Raw genomic sequence first — 6,074 nt, 5'->3', positions numbered from 1 at the left:
TCTAAGACTCTCCAACCCCGGAATACTCCCTGAGCCAAGACACACGGGTGTGGGCCTAGGCCTTATCCCAAAGGATATGATAGACTCTTATGACACCCTATGGAAGTCCTCACCATCCAGGGGGAGCAGAAAGGATATGTGATAGGTAGGGTTTTAGTAGGGAGTGAGGGTGGGGTAGTAGGGGAGGACCAGAGGGAGAAGGGAACTTGGATTGTCATGTAAAACAATCTTGTTTCTAATTCAGATTTTAAAAATCTGGGAAAAAAGAAAGACTCTCCAACCCCAGTCCTCACTCTAGTAAGCATAGAATGTCTAGGGCACTCGAGTCCTTCCCAATGCCCCAATGAGATCAATAAATCCATACGCTCAAGTCTTTATTCCATCACTCCAAAAAAGACAGTGCACCAATAAATTTCAGCCACTTCCTATTACTCCAGTGAGGCCAGTACATCCATGAGACTTCAATCTCTCCTTTGTCACTCAGTGTTCCAAGGAGGCCCAGGTCTGCCAATCACCCTGATTGACAGAACATATTCATGAGGCATAAGCTCCAGCCATCGTGCTTGTGTGGCCAGCATGCTCTAGAGGACATAGCTTCACCTTTCACTGGGTGATTGGCCAGGTCAGTATGTCCACTGAATCTCCAACCACATCATTCAGGTGATAACAACCTAGTACCTCAGGAAGAGTGTAAAGACTCATTCTGGAATAATAAGGTTTAAGTTATGCTATATTAACCCAGCATTATACTAAACAGGGAAACATTCGCAGCATTTCCACTACAATCAGGCACATGACAAAGGTACTCCCTTACTCTGGCCTTGTTCAGTACAGTGCCAGAAATCTTAGCCAAAGCATTTAGACCCAAGAAGCAAAGTACAAGGTGTAAACAAGAAAGGAAGAGGCAAGGTATCTTTATTTGCCAATGACACAACAGGCCTTAAATACTCTACCAGAAAACTTTTAGAGCTGGCAGACACTTTCACCAAAATAGAAGCATACAAATTTAACCTACAAAATCTGGAGCCTCCTTATATACCAGTGCAACCATGCTGAGAAAGAAATCAGAGAAACAATTGCCTCAAAATAAATAAATAAAGCCCTTGGAACAAGCCTGAACAATCTCTATAATGAAAAGTTTAAAATGTTCAAAAGAGAAATTGAAGATAATACTGAAAAAGGGAAGATTATACCATGTCCATGGAATAGAAGAATTTATATGGTTGGATCGTGGTATCTCATGCCTTTAATCCCAGAATTCAGGGGGCAGAGGCAAGCAGATCTCTATGAGTTTGAGGCCAGCCTGTCTACAGAGAAAGTTCTAAGACAGCAAGGGCTACACAGAGAACTCCTGTCTCAAAAAGAAAGAAAAGAAAAGAGAGAGAGGAGAGAGGCTTTATACTGTAAAAATGGCTGTCTTATCAAACACAATCAACAGATTCAACATAATCCTCTTCAAAATACCAGTACCATTCTTTTTTTTTTCTTTGTGTTTTTTTATTTTTTTGGTTTTTCGAGACAGGGTTTCTCTGTGTAGCTTTGGAGCCTATCCTGGCACTCACCCTGGAGACCAGGTTGGCCTCGAACTCACAGAGATCCGTCTGCCTCTGCCTCCCGAGTGCTGGGATTAAAGGCATGCACCACCAACGCCCGGCACCAGTACCATTCTTTACCAACTTAAAGGAAGCAATCTTAAAAGTCCCTTAGAAGTACAAAAGACTTCAGATAGCCAAAGCAATTTTGAGCAAAAGTAATAATATGGGAGGTATCGAAATCTCTAATTTCAAGTTATACTCTAGAGCTATGGTAATCATCATGGTACAGGCACAAAAGTCAACACTTAGACCAATGGAAAGAATAGAGGCACACACACACACACACACACACACACACACACACACACACACAAACACACATGCAGCCATAGGCACTGATCTTTATAATGGTGCAGGAAATACTCATTGGAGAAGACAACATTACCCAGTGTAAATGAAAACTCTGGAAAGAAGCCATGTGACAGAGGCTAGGGCCTGATTACGATTCAATAACCATGGAGAGATGGGATGCTGCAACCTCAGAACCAAATTACATTTCATCTTGAGTGATATTTAGACTACCAAACAGTTATTCCTTGCCCATCTCCATGTTAGACCCAACACTGTACACTCAGCAGACAAAGCTGAACCTAACATCCTGACAAACAGATAAAAAACCTTTAAAATATATTAACTCAACAAAACTCTATTCTCCACCAATGGGAGGGCTAAGGATGTAGTCAGAGAGCATCTGAAGCTTACAGTTGAGATTCCTCTGCTGCGTAACCACCCACTTAATGTTCTCACCAATTATTGTTAAAACACCCTGATTTATAACTATTCTTTGTTCCGTTACTGTGAAAACTACTTTCATGTTGGAATGTTGCATTTGGGGAGAGCTATTTCCTGGGCCATTATCTATCTTGTCACTCAAATTTGACTCCAAAATAAACTAACTCTCTTATTCCCTTTGAAGTAAGAGCTGCTTTTTGCATCAGCACCATCTACGTCACTCTTGGCAATGTGTCCAAATAACTATAGCCTTCTACAGGAACACTTGCCAATCCGTGGTTATTGCTGTTCTGTTCACAGTAACAATGAAATGGCTTCAGCCTCTATGTCCAGCAATAGATGAACAGATTATGAACACACTGGAATTTCATTTGGCCATGAAGAAAGTTTTAATTATGTGACTTTCAGGAATGGTTAGAATTTGAAAATATAGGACTAAGTGAGGTGAACCCAAGCTCACAAAGATAAATATAGCATATTCTCCCATATGCAGAGACCAGCTTCTAAGATTTGTATATACATGAAAGAAGATACTAGGAAACTTGTGCCCTGCCCATGAGAGTGGAGAAGTATTTTCCACATAAAATACTCAACAGTTAAAACTCAGTAAATGCCACCTATGCTTTATTCAGAACATAAATGTCGCTGAGTGGTTAGGAGACTGACCTGCCCTTGAAGAGGTTCACAGCACTCACATCTGGTGGCTCACAATGATCTGTTACTCCAAGGATGCATGTACACACACACACACACACACACACACACACACACACACACACACACCCTACAAAGTGAAAACCCACGAAGTCATGATTTAGTGAATTGGTGTTTGGCCATTTGGAACTATTTTAAATCTTTTTGTTCTGTTCTAATTGCTCATTTAATTTACTTGCAGACATATTTTTCTTTTCTGATTGGTAATGCTGGTGAAATGTTGTGGTGTTCTGCTCTGGCACATTTCCACATGTTCCGCTATTTCCAATTAGTTTCATTTTTTGTTTTGAAACCTTTCATCTTTTACTAGTTCTCATTATATAAATCCTCTCAACAAAACAATGCATAAATTAAAAAAGAAAAAGTAGAAGCCATTCACAGTTTAAAAATACTGCCAATTTGGACTCTAGAACTATTTTATACTTCAGTTGAAGTATAAAGACATAATTTTTTTCCATGAAGGAAAATAAATTTCTCCTAAATGAGAGGTATCTGGCTGAAAAGGTTGTTGCTAATTTATAGTGGGGAATTGGTGGTTGATGGTTTCTCCCTTGACTCAGTTTCCCCAACAAGAAGAAACAAAAAGAAAATGAAAAAGTACTGAAGGTGGACAAGAAAAGATTTAACTCACAGAAGATGGTTTCAGGCATTTTGGATTGTTTTTAATTTCAGTTTTATTTCATGTGCATGAGCGCTTTGCCTACATATATGTGTGCATACCATTTATGTGTCTGATGCTCTGGGAGCCAGAAGAGTGTCCCAGGTTCCCTGAAACTGGAGTTACAGATGGTTGTGATCCACAGGTGAGTGCTGGGAACTGAACCTAATCCTCTGCAAGAGCAGACAGTGCTCTTAACCACTGGGTCATCTCTCCAAAACCCATGTCTTTGATTCTCCATTTTAAAGTTGGTCACATTTATTTCTCGGTATGCATGTGTGTACACATGCCAGGGCACACATGTTGTGGGAAGAGGACAACTTTCAAGAGTCAGGGTTCTTCTTCTACTGTGTATGTCCTGGGGATCAAACTCTGGTCATCAGGCAGCAAATGACCTTACCCACTGAGTTACCTTGCTGACAGGGTTTTTGGTTCTTGTCTCAAATGAAAGCATATACATTTTCATTATTATACAACATATAAATCACATGCATATACATATTTATAAATAAATCTTCCCATGGTCTAATAATGTATTTTCTATTTCTCTTCTCTGAGACCATTGCAAGCAGCAACAACACGAGGTTTCACAAGCACCTTCTCTTTGTATCAGCTAGTGCTGTGTTCCTTGTGTGAAAAGAAGCTGTCTGTGTGTCTGGAAAAGTGATATTTTCTGAAGCCAGGGACTGTGTCTTCTTGTCTTCCTTCAGAACACTTGGGTTGTGGTGAATCTTTTATTCAGCGTCATCACAAGTTGTTTTAAGGCACATTTTTTAGTACTCATTGACTATGTATTCGCTGCCTGAAAAGAAGCCTGTTTTGTCTTTGATAAATGGGTATTATATGAAATCTAAGAATGTGTTTTTATCTTTTCTTCCTTCAGAACACTTGGTTTATGATGCATCTTTCTTCCAGTATCAACTCATTCTGTTTTGTAAGCACACACTCCTGGGTGCTCACAAATGCCACCTCCACTCTATGACAAGAAGCTTGTTTGAGCCTTTGAAGCAGGGAGGGTCCAAGTCCTAAGTGTGTACTCGTTTCTTCCCTTCCACGAGAGCCCTTAGTGCATTGCATTGCCCATGCAGAGCCGACAGAAACGCTGTGCCCGCACAGCCATTAGTTCTCATAGATGCTTCATTGTATGAAAAGAGGCCTCCTTGGACCTCTAGAAAAGACAGCTCTCTGTAGCCTGAGGTTATGTGTGATGTGTCTTTCAAACAGCATCGATGACACTGTTTTATAAACACACACTCTGTAGCACTCATAAGCATTCTGTTTGCTCTATGAAAACTCTTTGGTTATTTCTGGAAAAGGGAAAAGAAAAGAGAATTCTGGATATCTTATGATGTATGAGATGTCCCTTTCATGCCACATAAAACCATGTTATATGCAAAAGCCGTGTTACAAGCACACCTTCCATAATGCTCATAAACAGTTTGTTCTGTTGTCTCACCTTTCGAGAAGCAACATTTTGTATCTTTGGAAAAGGTGTATATTGGATTAAGGTCTCTTTATTTCAAAGCACAGCCGGGTGAAACACAGGCCAGAGCTAGGTTAAGAACCCAGCCAGCGCGGCCAGAACAAAAAGGGGGCCCGCGTCCCCACGTGCAGCCCCTTAAGAAGCTCCCTTACGTCATCCCGGCTTTCCTTCACCCCGCCCTTATGGGCGAGTCCCCGGGTCCACCTGGTACCTGCCCCAGGACTATTGGGCGGGGCTAGGGTGACTCCCTACAATTCCCCTTTTAGTCTAAGAGAGGATTAAAACTTAATAGTGTAAAATATCCAAAACTAACAATCATAAGGGTGGAATACAAGAATATACAATAATCTGCTATGATACATCCTATGTCTATTCTAGCTAAGTCTTAAAGTCATGTGGAAAAAGTGTCTAACTTGAACACCTTCTTCCAATCCCAACTCTAAACAATAAGAAGGTTATTCTTAACTAGGCTTACACTACCCTAATACACAATAATGGGGAACGGGGGCGTAGCATCTTCTAGGTTACTTCCTGCTGAAAAGGGACGAAGATGGTCATGTGGGGGCCCTGTGGAAAAAAAAATGCCAGTACAGGGAAAGTCTCTAATGAGTTATGTCTAGTCCATGTTAGATGATTTGTTTGATTGAAGATCTACATTGAAATCCTCAACTTGATTGAAGTCGTTACTCGAGGTTCTGTTTGGAGTGTCAGTAGAAACGGAGTGAGTTGAATCCAGTGTAGTCGGGAAGGTGTAGTCCAATTCCTTTTCCGGAGCATGTAGGGATTGCTGTCAGGCTGGGTCTTGATGGCTGTATGGGACTCAAACATAAGTGTCGTCAGAGAAATGTTCACTTGTTTATGTATGTGTACCGGGAAAGGTACCTTGACGAAC

Source organism: Cricetulus griseus, chromosome 4 (assembly GCF_003668045.3).
Source record: "Cricetulus griseus strain 17A/GY chromosome 4, alternate assembly CriGri-PICRH-1.0, whole genome shotgun sequence".
NCBI lineage: Eukaryota > Metazoa > Chordata > Mammalia > Rodentia > Cricetidae > Cricetulus > Cricetulus griseus.
This window is presented reverse-complemented; position numbering follows the sequence as displayed.